At 36.2% G+C, this 21,988-nt stretch overlaps 1 protein-coding gene and 1 long non-coding RNA gene across 10 annotated transcripts in view; one reads left to right on the forward strand and one right to left on the reverse strand.

Annotated features, from left to right (window-relative positions):
• The window catches only part of LOC310739423, a 195,388-nt gene that overhangs the window by 95,028 nt on the left and 78,372 nt on the right, over window positions 1-21,988 (forward strand). The gene's annotated exons all lie outside the window — the stretch shown is intronic.
• Window positions 1-21,988, reverse strand: part of shroom3 (shroom family member 3) — a 95,331-nt gene that overhangs the window by 39,410 nt on the left and 33,933 nt on the right. For 2 of the 9 annotated variants that reach the window (XM_083565332.1, XM_083565330.1), the window contains exon 1: window positions 5,675-5,976. The exons of 4 other annotated variants lie outside the window; for them this stretch is intronic. The gene's annotated coding sequence lies outside the window, so the exon portion shown is untranslated. Of the gene's footprint in view, window positions 1-5,674; window positions 5,978-21,988 lie in introns of those variants that run through there. 3 more of the 9 variants (XM_083565331.1, XM_083565324.1, XM_083565323.1) reach the window with 3 other exon arrangements.

Raw genomic sequence — 21,988 nt, forward strand, 5'->3', positions numbered from 1 at the left:
GAGTGTGCCCTTTAAAACCCTTTTCTCCACTCTCTCTCACACACACCCTTTCCATACTTGTGGCAGAGAAAGTCTTTAAAAGGCCAAAACCAGCCTGACTTGTTACTGGAATGTTGACCTGATGAGGCATTTACAGAAAGAGAGAGAGAAAGAGAAGAGAGAGAGAGAGAGAGAGAGAGAGAGAGAGAGAGAGAGAGAGAGAGAGAGAGAGAGAGAGATGATGGTTGGAGATTAACACTGGTAAATGGCAACTCTTCAAGGTCAGAAAAACATAAGTACGTCCAAATTTTCTTAAAGCTGTAGCCAGTTATGGAAATGCAATGCTACCGAAAACATTTATGTTGACCGTTGACCGTTGACCCTTCTAGCCAAGCATAACCAGTAATATTTTAGAGCATGCCTCCATTAAGTAAATCTGGCAGCATTTCTTTTGCTCCATGAAGCAGGATAAAGATCGATTGCAAGTCATTCTTTATCTTCTCTTTTGAAATGGTAGATTTTGGTGCTAGTGACTAGACAGATATTATAAAAGCACTCAAAGCAAAGCCTTTAGCCCTAAACAGCTCAGATCTGTGCATAAATTGGTCACACCTCTATGACTAAAATATGATATGCTAAAAAAAAAAAAATAAAAAACAGATCCTGACATTTTTTTTTCAATTTTTCCTTTGTTCAGGAATCAATAGAACCATATGGAGCAAAATGTCCATGTAAATATGTAAAGTCAAATTTGCAAGTACTTTATACAGCGATTGAAAAACTATCTTTATTAAATTACATAATATATTACCAGTGACTTACTCGACTTAATCCACCTCTTAATACCGCCACTATCGTGTCGCAATTATAGAAACCATCAATAAAAAATAAAAAAACCTTTCTTTCGGCTTCTCCCATTAGGGGTCGCCACTGCGGATCCTCCACACGTTTGATTTGGCACATGTTTTACGCTGGATGCCCTTCCTAACGCAACCCTTTCCCAATTTTCCGGACTTGGGACCGGCACTGAGAGTGGCTGGGGATGGTTCCCTGACCGGGGATCAAACCCAGGTTGCAGCGGTGAGAGCGCTGCATCTTAACCACTAGACCACCAGGGGACCATTATTATAGAAACCATCAATATAATGCAAAAAAAACAATATAACAACGCGTGGCATAACAGAGAGATTTACATACATTTTCACATATGGAGGGTGAATACCATTTTTACTAAAGCAAGAAACCCAGTTAAGACAACTCCAAAACTCTACACTATCTGGAGCAGGCCAGAATCAATATGTGTCTAATAACATGACAAAAACATAAAATCTTTTATTAAAATCCAACCTACCAGAGATGCAGACTCATAATTTGCACCGCTCCTCAGAGGCTGAAAGTCAGTGGTACGGCTCGTATTCACTGGTCTGGAAGTGATGAACAAACCCTTTTCTGGGCTGAGACAAGCGAGCTAGCTTCGGGGTTGGCCGACTTCTCCAAACAATGTCTAATCTTTTCTTCAAAATGGATTTTTAAATATTTCCTAGTCCAAATCAATTTCTCTTCCTCCGTCGGCTATTGTGGGCGTAAAAAAGTCTAACTTCGATGTATTAATTTGTGTGCAGAGACCTACAAACGTGTTTTGCTAGTCGAACTTGGCTATAAGAGTTTCGCTCTTAAATGAACTTAAATGGAATTACAATAAACATCATGAATGTACACAAAATAGTCCATAATGTTGAACTGAGGAGAAAAAAACAATATAGTTTGCAAAATAATTGCACCTCCCACAGCTATGGAATATCTAAATTAAGTTGGACTTTAATTGTTAAAAGACACTTTACTCAAAACCTTTTATGGAAAAGATTTCTAATATCAAATCACGTGTTGCAAACTCAGCAAATATGTTGCCTAATATGGTTCTCTGTTGACCAAACCTAATCTTGGCAAAAGCACTATATGTGGCAAAAGACTGATCATTACCAAAAAAACAACATTCCCTCACAGAAGCATGGTGGAGGTGATAAGCATGCTGTGGGGATGTTTTTCATCAGCAGAGAATGGAAAAAATGGGCAATATCGAGAGTAAGATGGGTTGTCCTAGAAGAAAATGTGCTTTAATCTCCCAGAAACTTGAAACGGTGTTAAGGCTCGACTTTAAACAGGAAGATTACCCTAAGCATATGACTGCTGTTCATCAATAGTGTCCATCCATTCTGACAGAGCTTGAGTAAGTTTGCCTGGAAAAAGTAAAAAAAAATTAAGTGATCGATGTGCAAAGCTGGCAGAGACACATCTCAAAAGGCCCAGCTGTTTTATAGCAACTGATTTCTTAATCATAGGGTTTGTATATCTATGCAACTAACAAATATCTGCTTTGCTTATGTATGTCATGTATCATGTGTTTAACACAAACTGCCACTCACATGGAAATAATTATTGTGTGGTAGTTTAGTTTATTCTATTCTATTTTATTCAGTTTTCTTCATTTTCTTTTTATTACAAAGTTACTTTAGTTAATAAAAAAAAATGTAATTTCTGAGGAGTGAAAAAATGTTAAATGATGTTGAAAAAATTTTAGACTTTGTAATGAAATACAATACTGGATTAATGGTTACAAGGTCTGTTCTTTGCTCAAGAGATACACATAAGCTGCTAGGAAAACATTCTAATCTTTAGTTAATACACAAAAAGAAAATACATACACATGCATGGCATTTTTATGGTCTTACTGACTGCTCATCCACCTCTATTTACCTTTTCTTTTCTGCATTCTACTTCGTCCTTGCTTTTCTCATAGCCACTGAACTTTCTTTAAAGATTCTGTGGTTTCCCATTATATTTTTACATGTCACATAAACTATTTGGATATACACTGAAGAATGCATCCATTTCATTGTAGGATCATGCCGATACTCCCAATGGATTCCAATTTCTCACCTGTATTCTCAAATGTAATTTCACACCACCTGCATGTTAAAGTGAACTCTGGCTGTTGTTATAACCAAAGTCAAAAATGAGTTCTAGACAAATTTAGGCCAAAATTACATTCTTCAATGCTTCATTAGTTCCACATGCATAACATGGTATGAAGCATTACCCATGGGTAATGTTTAACTCATTTACTTTGTCTGCATTTAGAAGCCTGTTCCTCTTTAAAAAGCCTTTTTTACATTAGAAAGTTGTTAGAAATTTAGATTAGAAAGTTGTTAGAACTTTTACAAAATAGGAATCACAACGCTCAAGACAAAATGAATGGGGGCTATAAACACAAAATGAAGAGAACTTTTGTTCCCAGATTGTGGGTTGTTCAGTTTATGTATAAAGTAGAACTTCTCTTACAAAGACAATATTACAGAGTATTCTATGTTAGTAGTAACAGGCTATAAGTAACCTGGGCTCACTGGGCACATGAACCAGAACGAAAATTAGAATATGAACAAATGCTGAAAATGTATGGCTGTCAATAAACCGAAAACCTAGAATATTAAATTTCCTTATTGGAACGTCTGTCAAATCAAAGATGTATTTAGAAATCAAATAAACCAAAGAAGACTGAAGATGCTGTGAAAAGTGGAAGCCAACTGCCAAAGGTAAAACTGCTTTCTGCCTAAGACAGAGGTATTTCAAAACATCCTAAAGGAGTTAAGTATGCATTATTTTGCATGTGTTGGATTGCTAAAATGGGGTATTGAGAGCTCTGTGCATTGGTTCAGGGCATATGATTTACTAATTCATCCTTTAATATGTTTAATTTTAAAATATGAAAGTCTTGTTCAAAAAGACCTTACATAAAGAGGATTCTCTATACCCTTATGTGTAATCACATATTCAAATTTATGCAAAAAGCTCAGAATGAGCTCATCCAATCTCAATACAAGCAGAGCCACGTCATGATGATGTCACTCGAACCAGCAGAGAAACTTTTACCAAAACTGACTGAATAATAATAATATTAATGAATTAATCAGAATCATCATCATACTATTTTGAATAATAAAATCTGAATAATGTTTTTAACTTTCTCTATAGTCAAAGCTTGTATGATCTTATTTAAGCATTTCCTTCCTCATTTGTAGTTCATTAGAACTGCTTCTATGAGCTGACAAAAATGTACTTTGGAAAGACCCAAGCTTTTGAAACAGTAACAAAATCTTAAAAATCAAACAACGTGTATTGTTTGTATATAGTACACAATTATAACTTCCTTACAAAAAGAATAAAAAAATAAAGGAAACCAATATGTACCAACATGTTAAACATTTTGAAGACCAACTAGCAAAGATCACTACATCGTTTTGCTTCAGCACTTTCACTTTAAAAACCTAAGATGTGGAAACTGTGTAGTGTTTGTCTTCATTACTTGCTGCTTTAAAAAAAAAAAAAAAAAAAAAATGCTTCCACCTTACTATTAGAAAGTGTTATCAGAACTAATATGGTCTGTATAACTGGCAAGCGTGTTTAAGCGTGATAGGAGCGTACCATTGTACCCCGTTAAAATGCCCCCCAATCTATTCACATTTACCACTCAGAGCAGTTGACTTTGGTTAAGCAAAACAGCTTTTTAAAAATGCCACACGCCACCCCTTTTAAAGTGCATTTTGGTTGGAATGTTGCCTAGTCTCAGATTCCTGTTCTCAGCTCACAGAACTAAAACCCAAAGTGGCCTTCTGCTGTTACAGCCAAATCACTTAAATGTTCCATGTGCATTCTGAGATTCTTTTCTGATCACCATGGTTGTAAAGTGTGGTTATATAAGTTACCATAGCCCTCCTGTTAGCACAAACCAGTCTGGCCATGCTCCTCTGACCTTTCTCATTAACAAGGCATTTGTTTGGGTGAAAACCAAAGATAATCAGCAGTTTTCGAAATATTCCAACCATCTGGCACCAACCACCATGCCATGGTCAAAGTCAATGAGATACTCTCTTCCGCATTCTAATGCTCATTAACAGAACTTTTACCTGCACAGTTTTATGCTTTGCATTGCTGCCATATGATTGGCTGAATGGATCATTTCAGAAACATGCAATACCCCTAAAAGTTTGACTGAAACTGAATTATTAAGCTAATAATATATTTTATAATATAGTCTATAGTCAGTGCCATTATTATTATTAGAATAAAAGCTAAAGAAATATACAGTAAAACTAGACAAGCAGCTAGAACATGACATAGTTTATAATAAAGCTAATCATCTAAAATTATAATAATTAATAAGATAAGATAAAGTATATACCTTTATTCATCCCACAGTGGGGAGATTTCTGTGTTATAGCAGCAAAGCAAAAAGAAATGTGCATATATTTAAAAAAACGTAGAGACATAGTAAAAGTAAGCAAATAAAAATAAGACCACCAATAACATATGGTTAAAAATGTTACTCGGCTACAAAGCCTATAGTTAAAGCAAAATCCAGAAAGAAAATTGCATTGCAATAGCCATGCTTTACATATTAACAAGTCACACGTATAACAGTTATTAGTGATAAGTTACTCATAATAACTTCTTTAGCATCAGTCAGTGTTGCAGTATATTAGAAGACGTTCTTGCACATGTGCATACGTGTGTACATTTGTGCATGTATCAAAGCATGTGTGTGTGTGTGTGTGTGTGTGTGTGTGTGTGTGTGTGTGTGTGGTGTGTGTGTGACTGAAAGAGCAAGAATGGTTTCACCTGCACAGGTGAGTACGCTTACCTTTCAGATCAGGTGTCGCAGGGAAAGGTGCTCCTTTTTAAAACATTTTTCCCCCAAACCAAAATGTAAAAGACAAACAAAAATCAGCTGCAGAGTGAACTTTAAACCATCAGGTGAAACAATTAAATAGCTAACTCGGATTATTTCTCTCTCTCTTGCTCTCTCTTACACACTCACACACACAATTTAGGTAAGAGCTTAGTATAAATATTTAGAAAATCCAAAAACCTTCAGTTCAACCACCAAGAAAAGAGTGCCCAACATCCTCTCTGCCTTCCTCCAAGGTTTGTTTCTCACTCTTTCTGTCTACCTCTCTATTCCCAAAACAGTGGACTGAAAAAGGAATCGAATTACTTCCCTCCCCTCAGCCAATGAGCATGCATGTATAGAAACCATGTCGGTGATGTCACAGGGCAGGTTACACATCTCTCTCATTCTCTCTCTGTCAATTGACTTCCCTTTTCCCTCTTTTATTCTGGAGAACAAATTTGTGAATAAATAAACCTACATGAAGTAAAATAAATAATAAAAATAAAAGATTTTTTTCTATTTGTTTAAGCTGAATCAGCCATTTTTGCCTTCCGTTTTCTCCAGCCCTGTTGACATATATTGAAAATTATGTCTACAACAGTGTTGTGTTTAATCTGCATCATCAGTGTTTTGTTCTTTAATATATATATATATATATATATATATATATATATATATATATATATATATATATATATATATATATATATATATATATATATATATACACACGATTTATACATATTTCTGGCCCAAAAACAGTTACACGCTATAATATTTTGTTGGAGCACAATTTGCTTTGACCGCAGATTCTGCAAAGACTGCACACATTCTCCATGACATAGTTTCAACAAGCTAATGCCACAATGTCGCAACATTAATTTCTATCCAGAGATTCATTCATTTCTGGCCAAGATCTTAGATTGATCATGGGAGTCGCAATGCTGTAAAAAGTGTTCTTCAGCACACCCTAAAGACTCTCAATAGGGGGTTAAGATCTAGGGTTAAGGTGGTGATCAATCCATATGTGAAAATGATGCCTCTCACCCTAACCCAATAATGGCCTTGTTTGATATCGCAGGTGACGGCATTCAAATAAATAAAGAAACAAAGAAAGTGCTTTGGCATTTGCAACACTAATAGCTAGAAGAAGAATTCTTTTAGTGTGGAAATCACCAGTGCCACCTGAACTGCTGCTATAACATAGTGATTTAATGTTGTTTCTAAAAAATAAAAACATTTAATATTTTTTCCGTTGATCAACCAGAATATTTGACAAAACAGGGGATCCCTGAATAATCTATATCGAGAACAGAGTTGGCAAGAGTACACACATCCTTCACTTAAGTAGAACTACAGATGTTATAAAATATTCTGTTAAGTTTTGGCTCTTACATGCACTTGTAAATGTACTACTACCTGTTTTATTGTCACAATTTCAAGTTTTGTTACCCAATGAATGTATCCAGGCTGAACAACCACCATATAGAACACAAGCAGAGAAAAGATGATGATGATCAGGTGATCAGGAATGTCTCTGTTCTCAGTCATCTTTACATCACTGACTCCCTCTGTCTCATCCATGTTAACCCCAGACTTCTTGTTGCCTTCTGCCATGCTCATTGTTAGCTTTGTAAACTAGCCTACTTCTGTGGTGTGCGTGAGCCAGGAAATGATACACCAGTGTCATATCAACAACCTATAGTTTGATTGCCTGAAAACGAAGAAAAAATACTGATATTTCACCAAATAGCTTAAAATTAATGTAATGAGCCTGGCTTAAAAAAGGGAAAAATAGTAAAAAGTTGTCTGAAAAATGAATAGGGAAATAAAGTACTGATACCAGAAAAATATATTAAAGTAAGTACAGTACAGTGACGAAGTATTTGTACTTCATTACTTCCCACCTATGATTCAGAAGAATGATGTAATGTAATCCTTCCTCTTTTCAGGATGCCCCCTGCCTTTGATAAAAAAATTTTTTTTGGTAATGGGAAAACATGAAAATGACATGCCTTTGACAGTGTCCCTGTAACTGAATACATCTAATTAACCTGGTTCTAACAAAAATAATTAAATAATAATTAATAATAATAATAATAATCATCATTAAAGTTCTTCTTGAACTTACAATTTAAGCCTGGTGAAGCCTGGCATCATCATTGTCAAAATCCATTAATGGAAAAACCTGATGATTCAGTATATTTAGGTAGTCATTTGTCTTCTTTTTTGGAGCACATAACATAGCTAAACCTAGACGGGACCAAAAGAAGCCACCCCAGATCATAACTAATAAATGTACAGTAGGCACCAGGCATGATGAGTGCACCACATCATCTGCCTCTCTTCTTACCCACATGCACCCATCTATCTGAAACAGTGTGAAGCTGAACTTTCACCAAAATTTTAATTGAGCTCTGATCATAATTCAATAATTTTTTCAACCACATTTCTTCTTAAAGATTATCACCACCATCCTTCCAGGTTTTAATAATGCATGGGAAAGGTCTTCAGGTTGTCTTTGCTTGATACAATAATTTGACCCTTCTAAAACAGAATAACATCTTTTCAACAAGCACAAGCGATGTATTCTGACAAGATTGTTCAAGAAATGAGTTAGGTTTAATAACTTGCAGTGTATACACCCCTGTATTTGTCAGTGTTGCTTGCAATGTGCTTTGTGTTAAGTCTTTTCCCATTTACAAAACATTTGACATTTTATGACACTTATACTTTGTCTGATTTATCAGATTAGTTTGTAGTTTGTCTCTTGTGGAAGTGGGCATTCATGTACATTTTTATTAGTTCCCCTTTACACCAGCACAAGTGATGTTTCCTAACGTGGATGTTTAAGAAACTAGTTTTGGTTAAATAACTTGCAGTATATACTCCCCTGTATTTGTCAGTGTTGCTTGTGAAGTGTCTTGTAAGTCTGTGACAATCTTATCTTATGACATTCTTAATAAGTCTGTCCTATATAATACATTAGTTTGTAGTTTGTCTCTTGTGGTTGTGGGCATAAATGTAAATTTTTTTGGTTTCACTGAGCAACAGTAGCGTGATAACTTCCCCAAGAGTCATATGCAAATGTAGACATAATTTTATTTTCAACCAAAACACAAAACAAGAACAAGGTGAGGCAAGGCAATCTTAATTCCACTATTCATGGAAACATGAGCACAATACTCAACATCAAATATAAAGAAATAGGGTACAATCAGGAAAAAACATATAATATGTGTGTAGTAGAATAGGAAGCAACAGGAAAAATGAAATCACACTTATAAGCTTATATGTGAACTACAAATAGGAACTAATGTTAATGTTTATGACCTCCAAGATCTTACAAAAGGTTATAGCACAGCAGTTATGCTTATACCTACATAGGAAAAACATTCAAGAAATCTTTCAGGATTTTGGCCTCATAGAGTAAAGAGACGGTGCTTGTTAAAGTGGTAAATGACCAGCTACTGACCTCTAAATAAGGTTGTGTCTTCTTGCTTGTATTGCTTGACCTTTTGACAAATAAACTATTTGCAGCTTTTGACAAATAAACTGGAAAATATGTTGTAGTCAAGGGAATGGTCCTCTTGTGGCTTCGTTGCCTTATTTGACTGATTGTTATCATTTTGTAGATGTAAGTTTAGTATTTTCATTAAAATAATTTTTAAACATTTGTATTAGCTTTCATTATTACACTAATGATACACAGTTGTACATTTTATCAAAGCCAGATAAGAGACATTTAATGTTGAGCAATGTGCAAAAGACCTTAGACAGCAGATGTTAGAACTTCCTTCTACTAAATTCTGATAAGACGGATGTACTTTTACTTGGAACACATGCTGCTAAATGTATGCTTTCTGATTACATAGTACTTCTGGATGGTCTTTCTGTCTCATCGTGTGTAGCAGTAAAACACCTTTGTGAGATTATTGACTTGATATTACTAGGATAGAATTCTTTCATTTCAGAAATATGATTCTTAAGATAAGAAATATGATGTGTTATAGAAAACCTAGTTCATGCTTTTGTTACATCAAGATTGTGCTGCCTTACTGTCTGGATGTTCTAGTACGTGCATAAACAAGCTTCAATTATTTTTTATCTAATTACCAAAACCAAAAAATATGTTATGAAAAAAAAGCCTTCTAATTAGTTCCTGAGGAATAAGACACAGTGAATAGGTTTTTCTTAGTTAAAGGAGCAGATCTGCAGGGATCATGGTTATAGAGCGGTTTGGTAATCTGGGATGCCTGGGCTCTGTCGTCGCCCCACTCAAATTTGTTGATGGTGGTGTGGCACGATGTCTTATATCCCAGAGATCCCTGATATCTGTGTTGCCTTTTGGCTCTTTCTTTAGTTTATGCTACTTTTTATGTTTCTGTCCCTACTTGTATTAATCATACTGCACAGCGTCCTTAACCATTAACAATAAGAACAAAATGGGGACATAATAATCAATGTTTCATTGCCACTGTCCCCATTGGCTTGCTCCTTAGGGATAAATGTGTATGGACTACATTCTGAAGCTATAATGTACATTTGTAATTTAGTTATTTCTGTAAGTTTGCCTTGGGACGATGTCCATTGTTAAAGGCACTATACAAGTAAAATAATTTTATTGTGCAAAACCAGCAACTTAACTGCAAAGGAACATTTTAACTAAACAGTAGATACTTGGCAAAACATGCAGGCTGTGGTACCAATGGCAACAGACAAACAAAATAACAACATAATAGCAACAGAAGCCAGGCAATGAGAGAATGACAAACTATAATTTATTTAGACATGCTAATCAAGGTGAAATGAGATTAGATATGGGGATTAGAACAAGTGACATGTTGGGGCTAATGGCAAATGTAGTTTAGCACCCTTCTGGTGTTAACGTGAGTTTCCCCATGATGTGAAACAGGAATCTGGGCTGTCATAGGAGAAGTCTCCAAATTAATAAAGGCCATTGGCAAAACAAAGTATCTCAGGATCCACAACCTTAGTGTAACCAGAAGAAAATGTTGCATGATGGTGGTGTGGAGCAAACACTGCAACATAGCTAAAAGAAGTAGTGGAGTTCAGGGTGGAACACAAAAAGAGGGCGCAGCAAAGCACAAAGTAAGACGGTGGAAAAATATTTACACTGCAATGCAAGGTGGAGGAATGACGTCCTTAACAGAGCACAGATGTCAGCAGAACATCATCCTCAGAGAAGAAAGTACGCAAAGCAACACCCTGTTCATTGCACAAAGTGAGGCTTGGTGGGTGGGACACTTATCCAGGCAGGATGATGCCTGACATCAGGCCTAACCATGAGCTGGTCCAGGAGGATCTTGGCTGAGCCAGCTATTGGATTCATCATTTTTCCTCACTGTGCAGTATAGAGTGACTATGTTTTCATGAGTACCCGCCATTTTGCCTCTTAATGTACGATGTGCTATTTCTGAGCTAAGCTTTTTTGAAGAGCTGATAAGTGCAATAATTCTTTGTTATTTTACATATTTCTGCCCAAAATAAGTTAAGTTTTAGTGGTGGTCGTCAACTCTTCTTGGTGCCTTTAATGTCCATTCAAATTTAAGTTAATTGCTATTAATTTACCACAACAAATACACAATTTTAGTCTTTTGTATGTGTGTGTGTGTGTGTGTGTGTGTGTGTGTGTGTGTGTGTGTGTGTGTTTGTGTTTGTGTTTGTGAGCATATGTTTGTTCTTTGAGCACCTGCTCTATAGCGCACCTGTTCCCAGCTATGAATCATTATGTGCTGTGACTGCTAACATATCAAAACACACACACACACACACACACACACACACACACACACACACACACACACACACACACACACACACACACACACACACACACAAGGGAATCTGTGTTTTGGTATACACCAGCTTGTGACCTCACGCAGCACCTAGGCAAATGCACGGCCTTCCAAAAATCTACCATTTTTAACTTGCCATTATTTTTATCAAATTAACTGAAACCAATATATATATATATATATATATATATATATATATATATATATATATATATATATATATATATACAGTGAGGAAAATAAGTATTTGAACACCCTGCTATTTTGCAAGTTCTCCCACTTAGAAATCATGGAGGGGTCTGAAATTGTCATCGTAGGTGCATGTCCACTGTGAGAGACATAATCTAAAAAAAAAAATCCAGAAATCACAATATATGATTTTTAAACTATTTATTTGTATGATACAGCTGCAAATAAGTATTTGAACACCTGTCTATCAGCTAGAATTCTGACCCTCAAAGACCTGTTAGTCTGCCTTTAAAATGTCCACCTCCACTACATTTATTATTCTAAATTAGATGCACCTGTTTGAGGTCGTTAGCTGGATAAAGACACCTCTCCACCCCATACAATCAGTAAGAATCCAACTACTAACATGGCCAAGACCAAAGAGCTGTCCAAAGACACTAGAGACAAAATTGTACACCTCCACAAGGCTGGAAAGGGCTACGGGGAAATTGCCAAGCAGCTTGGTGAAAAAAGGTCCACTGTTGGAGCAATCATTAGAAAATGGAAGAAGCTAAACATGACTGTCAATCTCCCTCGGACTGGGGCTCCATGCAAGATCTCACCTCGTGGGGTCTCAATGATCCTAAGGAAGGTGAGAAATCAGCCCAGAACTACACGGGAGGAGCTGGTCAATGACCTGAAAAGAGCTGGGACCACCGTTTCCAAGGTTACTGTTGGTAATACACTAAGACGTCATGGATTGAAATCATGCATGGCACGGAAGGTTCCCCTGCTTAAACCAGCACATGTCCAGGCACGTCTTAAGTTTGCCACTGACCATTTGGATGATCCAGAGGAGTCATGGGAGAAATTCATGTGGTCAGATGAGACCAAAATAGAACTTTTGGGTCATAATTCCACTAAACGTGTTTGGAGGAAGAAGAATGATGAGTACCATCCCAAGAACACCATCCCTACTGTAAAGCATGGGGGTGGTAGCATCATGCTTTGGGGGTGTTTTTCTGCACATGGGACAGGGCGACTGCACTGTATTAAGGAGAGGATGACCGGGGCCATGTATTGCAAGATTTTGGGGAACAACCTCCTTCCCTCAGTTAGAGCATTGAAGATGGGTCGAGGCTCGGTCTTCCAACATGACAATGACCTGAAGCACACAGCCAGGATAACCAAGGAGTGGCTCTGTAAGAAGCATATCAAGGTTCTGGCATGGCCTAGCCAGTCTCCAGACCTAAACCCAATAGAGAATCTTTGGAGGGAGCTCAAACTCTGTGTTTCTCAGCAACAGGCCAGAAACCTGACTGATCTAGAGAAGATCTGTGTGGAGGAGTGGGCCAAAATCCCTCCTGCAGTGTGTGCAAACCTGGTGAAAAACTACAGGAAACGTTTGACCTCTGTAATTGCAAACAAAGGCTACTGTACCAAATATTAACATTGACTTTCTCAGGTGTTCAAATACTTATTTGCAGCTGTATCATAATTTCTGGATTTTTTTTTTTAGATTATGTCTCTCACAGTGGACATGCACCTACGATGACAATATCAGACCCCACCATGATTTCTAAGTGGGAGAACTTGCAAAATAGTAGGGTGTTCAAATACTTATTTTCCTCACTGTATATAAATATATTTCACAAACGTAAGTATTCTCCTCACATTTCAGAAGCCATTTGTAGTATATCTTCTAAAGGAACAATACTATAAAAATAGAAATTGGATATACTTTAGAGTAGCAGTACAGATTTACTGTGCTCTGAAACCAAAACAAGGATGCCCAACAGGTGGTCAATAGGGTTCAGGTCTGGAGACAGATTTGGCCACTCCACCATTTTCACCTTCAGCTTCGTCAGCAAGGCAGTCAGCAGTGTGTTTGAGGCCGTTATTATGTTGGAAAACTGCCAGCTTCTAAAGCGAGGGCATCATGTTTTGCTTGAAAATGTCACAGTACTATTAGAATCAATGTTTCCGCTTTTCAAGCATAGAAGAAATAAAAAAATTTTTCAATTAAAATAAATAATAGTAATAATAATAATACTAATAATAAAAAAAAATAATAATAATAATAATATGAAAAAAAAAGTAAATTAGCATCACAGAATATGTCACACAAATAAAAAGATCATATAAAAGCTATACTGAAAAAGGGACTCGGCCTGTCTAATCTCAGTGGGGAGAGAATTTCACAGCTATGGTGCATTTGAGGAAAAAGCCTGATCACTCAGAGCGTAAACGGGTAGGAGGAACAACTCGAAGACTGGAATTAGTGGAGCGGAGATCACGCCTTGGAGTGTAGACAGTTAAAAGTTGTGTCAAATAATGAGATGCTATACCATGTACAGCCTTATAGGTCAGCATTAGAATTTTTAAATCAATCCGGACTCTGACAGGGAGCCAGTGCAATGATTTCAAAACTGGAGAAATATGCTCACCAGACCTGGTCTTAGTCAGAATACTAGCAACTGAATTTTAAATAACCTGTTATTTGTTTAATGTAGATTTTAAAACCCCAACAAGCAAAGCATGCATGAAAAAAATTAAAGATTTTTCAGATAAAAAATATATATATTTTTTTAACTGTACTCTGAACATACGGTAAGTCATTTCAAGATTGTGTCAAAAATCACCCCAAGTTTTTTAGTTGACTCCAAAACAGAGCCTTCTAATTTTAAGGTTTGAGAACCACATGTATTGGTTTGATGGTGTGAATTGATAAGTATTACCTCTATCTTATCACTATTTTGACATTTAGAAAATTCTGAGACATCCATATTTTCATTTCAGAAATGCAGTGTTCATGAAATACAATGGCTGCATTATTGCCAGGTTTTGTATGAATGTATATGTGGGTGTCATCTGCTAAAAAGTGAAAGTTAAGGCCAAGAGATCTCGAAAGCTGACTATGAGGAAAGACGTACATACTAAAAAGCAATGAACCCAATATTAAATCTTGTGGGACACCAAATTGAACTGAGCCAAATTCAGACTGATGTCTGACTGACCTTGTCCAATTCAAACTTCTTGGGAAAACCTCTGTATGACCCTGGCCACTGTACTCTAATTCAGTTTCAGGGTATAACGATCTTCTTATAGCCTGGGCCATCTTGGTGAAGAGCAACAATTCTAATTCTCAAATCTTTAGAGTTTTTTGCCATAAGGTTTCATGTTGAACATCCAGTGGTCAGTATGAGAGCTAAAAGCACCACATTTTAACTGCTTTCACACAAGACACACAAATCTGATGGTAATGGTTGTTTTATTTTCAGTAAATAAAACAGTAAATCTGTAATGCTATACAAGCTGCACATTAAATCCTGTAAAATATATCCAAGATTAATTTCTATATTATTGTCCCTTGAGAAGATGTACTAAAATAGTTGCTGTAATGTGGAGTGTACTCACTTTTGTGAGATACTGTACACACTCACCCAAACTGGACTGTTAAAAACAAGAATAAAGGTTGAAATTGATTAAACAGAATGAATTCATGGATCCAGCCTTACATTGTTTTAACATTCCAGGCTGGTTGAGGTGATATAATTGTTTTGTTCATTCAGCCACATGAACATTAGTAAAATCAGGCACTGATGTAAGGTGAGGAGGCTTGGGGGGCAGTCATTGCAATTTACCCCAACGGTGTTCAATAGGGTTGAGGACAGAGCTCTTTAGACTAATCCAAACATTATTTGGTTATTCTTAATATTTGTGAGAATTTACAATAATATTTATTAATTAAATTAAGATGAAAACATTAAAGCCTCAAGAACAGAGAAGAATGAATGTGAATGTGTCCACTTGGAGACGGGCTCTGAGTTCCATGTAAATCATATCTTCATGAAGCTGATTTTATTCACAGGGGCACTGTCTAGCTAGAGCAGGTTTGAGTCTCCTAGTTCAACTGAAAGGAAAATCTAATGCTACTCCATCCAAAGATCATACAAAGATCACACAATTTTTGTGCCTCTGTCACCAATACAATACAAACACGCATGCACAAACACAGACAAAGAATTAATTCTGGGCACACATTAACTTAAGCAACCATTCTGCCTTGTTTTGTTGATATCAAAATAAAGGAACAGTGAGAAGGGGAAAATTAGTGTGGGGAGGAAATAGATATAGGAAAGAAGAAACAGAAAAGGTGGGCAGATGGTAGATGTGTGTGGCACTGTTAAATATTTATTACTCTGTATAATGTTTTTACTATACTGTCTACTGCTACACACACCCACAGACACAGACTCATCGCAGTTTTGAAAAGGAGAAGAAGAGAAGAAGGAGCATGAAGAACAAGATAAAAGTACAGAAAGACAAACCGACGTACAATTTATAATACAATAAATTAGGCTTCTGTCATTAGTGGACTATTTATTTAACTGCTGCCCAAATATAATAAAAAAATATTTTTTAGTGTATATTTAAGTGCATCATCTTCTTAGCCCTTTTTGACCCAATAAAAATGAAATTTGCTTTCATTTCCAGAATCTATCTATGCAGTGATTTCTCTTACCAGTTTCATACATGAGATAAAGTCTAAAAAATGTCTGTCAATATGCAGATCAAGTATAATACACAGATCAGCCATAACATTAACAAACCAGTCCAATGCTGTGTTGATAATCACTAAGCTGCCAAAAAAATCCCTTCCAGACATAGACACCACAAGGTCTCTGAACTATCAATCTGCTATCTACTAGCTCTGCTATCTGGAACCAAGATGTTAGCAGGGGATCCTTAAAGACCTGTAAGTTACAATGTGGAGCATCCATAGATCAGACTTCACTGTCCAGCACATCCCACAGATGCTTGATTGGATTAAGATCTGTGGAATTAGTAATCCCAGTCAATTTTTTTGTCTTATTGCTTAAACCCTTCCTGAACTATTATTGCAGTGTCATGATATAGCTCTCGTCAAAGTCGCTCAGATCCCTTTACTTGCCCATTTATCCTGTTTCCAAACAATCAACATTAAAAACTGACTGTTTACTTGATGAACATCGAAGCATGCACTTAAATAAAAGTAGAGACACACTAGGTAAAATATAGCTTGAAATCTATTAAAATTATCATGAGCCAAAAACCTTCTTTTCAACTACTTGAAGAATGCGATCTGCCCTGATCGGTGGCTTGCTGCGTGCTTGACCAGTTACTTTTTATCCACTCATAAATAAAACGACTGATTCAGCAAAATGTAGTTGAGTAAAATGTACAATTTTTGACTTTGACTCATGGCTGATCAGCAAAGTTATATATTTTATTTACTGCCAGGTCGAGCTTGTAGAATAATGCAAACTAAAATGTTTTTTTTTTAAGTTCTTTGCTCTTTTCTATCAGTCAGATCTATTTAATAATGCTTTTAGATTGATGTACCTTTATATAACTAAAGCAGTACAAAAAGCTAGTTAATAATCATTTTAATTGTTAATTATACTAATACCCTTTCATTTTATATTTTTTTGGTTGTAGATTACTGAATAATATAATAAAAATTTTTACACTGTGTTTACACTGTGACCATTTATCGACAAAGGGTCTATAAAGCAGAAACCACACCTGATTCCACCTGTTTAATACAATGATCTTGGATTACAATAGACTATCAGGTGTGGCTTCTGTTTAGTTGGAATAAAAACCTCACTCACACCGGTCCATTCTGGATAAGACTAGAAAGCATTGAGTCATGTCTAAATCGAATACAATGTTGCCTTCTACAGGGCCTTCATCTGGTCCATTTTCAAGTAAAGCATAAAGTATTTATATATATACAGTGAGGAAAATAAGTATTTGAACACTCTGCTATTTTGCAAGTTCTCCCACTTAAAAATCATGCAGGGGTCTGAAATTGTCATCGTAGGTGCATGTCCACTGTGAGAGACATAATCTAAAAAAAAAATCCAGAAATCACAAAGTATGATTTTTTTTACTATTTATTTGTATGATACAGCTGCAAATAAGTATTTGAACACCTGAGAAAGTCATTGTTAATATTTGTTTGTTTGCAATTACAGAGGTCAAACGTTTCCTGTAGTTTTTCACCAGGTTTGCACACACTGCAGGAGGGATTTTGGCCCACTCCTCCACACAGATCTTCTCTAGATCAGTCAGGTTTCTGGCCTGTCACTGAGAAACACGGAGTTTGAGCTCCCTCCAAAGATTCTCTATTGGGTTTAGGTCTGGAGACTGGCTAGGCCACACCAGAACCTTGATATGCTTCTTACAGAGCCACTCCCTGGTTATCCTGGCTGTGTGCTTCGGGTCATTGTCATGTTGGAAGACCCAGCCTCGACCCATCTTCAATGCTTTAACTGAGGGAAGGAGGTTGTTCCCCAAAATCTCGCAATACATGGCCCTGGTCATCCTCTCCTTAATACAGTGCAGTCGCCCTGTCCCATGTGCAGAAAAACACCCCCAAAGCATGATGCTACCACCCCCATGCTTCACAGTAGGGATGGTGTTCTTGGGATGGTACTCATCAGTCTTCTTCCTTCAAACACATTTAGTGGAATTATGACCCAAAAGTTCTATTTTGGTCTCATCTGACCACATGACTTTCTCCCATGACTTCTCTGGATCATCCAAATGGTCATTGGCAAACTTAAGACGTGCCTGGACATGTGCTGGTTTTAACAGGGGAACCTTCCGTGCCATGCATGATTTCAAACCATGACATCTTAGTGTATTACCAACAGTAACCTTGAAACGGTGGTCCCAGCTCTTTTCAGGTCATTGACCAGCTCCTCCCGTGTAGTTCTGGGCTGATTTCTCACTTTCCTTAGAATCATTGAGACCCCACGAGGTGAGATCTTGCATGGAGCCCCAGTCCGAGGGAGATTGACAGTCATGTTTAGCTTCTTCCATTTTCTGATGATTGCTCCAACAGTGGACCTTTTTTCACCAAGCTGCTTGGCAATTTCCCCGTAGCCCTTTCCAGCCTTGTGGAGGTGTAAAATTTTGTCTCTAGTGTCTTTGGACAGCTCTTTGGTCTTGGCCATATTAGTAGTTGGATTTTTACTGATTGTATGGGGTGGACAGGTGTCTTTATGCAGCTAACGACCTCAAACAGGTGCATCTAATTTAGGATAATAAATGTAGTGGAGGTGGACATTTTAAAGGCAGACTAACAGGTCTTTGAGGGTCAGAATTCTAGCTGATAGACAGGTGTTCAAATACTTATTTGCAGCTGTATCATACAAATAAATTGTTAAAAAATCATACATTGTGATTTCTGGATTTTTTTTTTTAGATTATGTCTCTCACAGTGGACATGCACCTATGATGACAATTTCAGACCCCTCCATGATTTCTAAGTGGGAGAACTTGCAAAATAGCAGGGTGTTCAAATACTTATTTTCCTCACTGTATATATATATATATATATATATATATATATATATATATATATATATATATATATATATATATATATATATATATATATATATACACATACAGTAACACCTCGATACCTTGACACACGTGACCTTGATAGTTCACGACTTTTCATTTGGAACTAAACTAAGTGTAACTCGCGAAAAATCCGCGGGAAGCCTCGAGTGGCTCGAAAGTTTTGAGTAACAATTCCAAAAGTTTGTACTAATAAATAACATTAAAATGTTTGAAAAACTATTTTATTATTGAATTATTCATAATAAAAGTAGTAAATAAAACATTTATTACAAGTAATTCACAATTTCTGTTGCGTTTACAGTACAGTACATGTACAATTCTCCTTGAAAAAGGACTCATCAAAAGGAGAGTCAAAACCTTGCGATTTTTTCTTACTTTTGTTGTTTTTTTTAAGTATCGAGGTTGCACTGTATGTGTGTATATATATATATATATATATATATATATATATATATATATATATATATATATATATATATATATATATATATATATACATACACACACACACATACAGTATACTCTCTCTCTCTCTCTCTCTCTCTCTCTCTCTCTATATATATATATATATATATATATATATATATATATATATATATATATATATAAATATATATATATATATATATATATATATATATATATACAGTACAGACCAAAAGTTTGGACACACCGTCTCATTCAAAGAGTTTTCTTTATTTTCATGACTATGAAAATTGTAGAGTCACACTGAAGGCATCAAGGGCTATTTGACCAAGAAGGAGAGTGATGGGGTGCTGCGCCAGATGACCTGGCCTCCACAGTCACCGGACCTGAACCCAATCGAGATGGTTTAGGGGTGAGCTGGACCGCAGAGTGAAGGCAAAAGGGCCAACAAGTGCCAAGCATCTCTCGGGGAACTTCTTCAAGACTGTTGGAAGACCATTTCAGGTGACTACCTCTTGAAGCTCATCAAGAGAATGCCAAGAGTGTGCAAAGCAGTAATCAAAGCAAAAGGTGGCTACTTTGAAGAACCTAGAATATGACATTTTTCAGTTGTTTCACACTTTTTTGTTATGTATATAATTCCATATATAATTCCACATGTGTTAATTCATAGTTTTGATGCCTTCAGTGTGAATCTACAATTTTCATAGTCATGAAAATAAAGAAAACTCTTTGAATAAGAAGGTGTGTCCAAACTTTTGGTCTGTACTGTGTATGTATATATATATATATATACATATATATATATATATATATATATATATATATATATATATATATATATATATATATATATATATATATATAGAGAGAGAGAGAGAGAGAGAGAGAGAGAGAGAGAGAGTATACTGTATGTCCTTCAATGAAAACACACTATATTATGAAAAGTTTGTGCACACTTGACTATCACACCCGTGTACTTTTAGAACATCCCATTCCGTGACCCCCTTTGCAGTTATAATGTCTTTATTCTCCTGGGAAGTCTTTCCACTACATTTTAGAAAGTAGCTATGTGGAATGTTACCCATTTAGCCACAAAAGCATTAGCATGGTCGCTTATGTTGTAGGCTTGGGAGGCAATAAGCCTTTTAAATTATGCAAAAGGTGTTTAATAAATAATAGATTGAAGCCATGGGTCTGTGCAGGCAACTCAATTTCTTTCACACCAACCCTGGATAACCACATCTTCATGAAGCTGTGCACAAGACCACTGTCATACTAGAAAATGTTTGGAACCCTTAGTTACAGTGTAGGGAAATTTTCTATTGTCTATCGACGTCTACCGTATAAAATAACGTGGTAAAACTGTGCTTCTAATGTAAAGTCTTACATTTTGGAAAGACCCACATATGGGTTTGATGGTCAGGCGTTTACAAAGTTTTGGCCATATAATATATGATCTCAAACTCAGCTGCATCGTACACACAGATTTTCCCCGCTTAAAATGCAGCAAAAACACTATTACAAAACTTAAAAAAAAAAGTGTAATGTTCTGGTAGCTTTGTAATGCAACTCTGGGGAAAACTATTGAGAAAAGTCCAACGAATCTCTATTTGCTCAAACTCTAAACTTCATTGCTCTAAACAGTTCATTTAGTCCTATTCAAATACAGTGTCCTTAAAGTGGTCTCATGTTCGTTAGCAGCTCTGAATGATGATGTCAGAGTCCACACAGACACTGATGTCAGGCTCAGCTGGCTGTAGGTGTGTTTGTGTATATGCTAGAGATTTCACTCGAAACCTGGCACATGGGTATACCCTTTACCAGTAATTGGTTTCATGTATCAATCATTAAAGTTGTATGTAAATGATTTTCATTAAAGCAAATTAAAACTTTGAAACAAACTTAAAACTAAATTTTTATAAAACTTCAGGCAACAGTACAATTTTTATTTTTATTTATTCATTTTTTGAATGTCTTGTTGATTTCATGATGATTTATTGATATGAAATGACAATGTTTTACGAAATATTCATTACATTTGTGTGTGTAAAGCATTTTGTGTGTGTGTGTGTGTGAAGCAGATCACAGAGATGACTGTCTGTCAGAATGGCTCTCAGTGGATTTATTCAGCATCATCACTGAAAATGTTCGCAAGTCTTGCATCTTTTCTGGGCAATTTATAGTGGCAACTTTCATCAGACACTCCTTTATAAATCCGCCTGCAGTGAAGGGTTTTCCAAGTCACGCTATTAGGTGAGCTACCTCATAACTAGCTAATGTAGAATTTTCTTGTGGCTAATTAGCATGAAAAAAAAATTGTTTCACCTTTTGATTGTGCTTGGCAGCAGTGTAAGATTTGAAAGACTGATGTTTTTTTTATTACATTCCTTCATCACCGCAACGCACTCCTGGCAAATTAAACAGATACATTTCCCGCTGACCTCAG

Source organism: Silurus aristotelis (assembly GCF_946808225.1).
Source record: "Silurus aristotelis genome assembly, chromosome: 16".
In the NCBI taxonomy this organism is placed as follows: Eukaryota; Metazoa; Chordata; class Actinopteri; order Siluriformes; family Siluridae; genus Silurus; species Silurus aristotelis.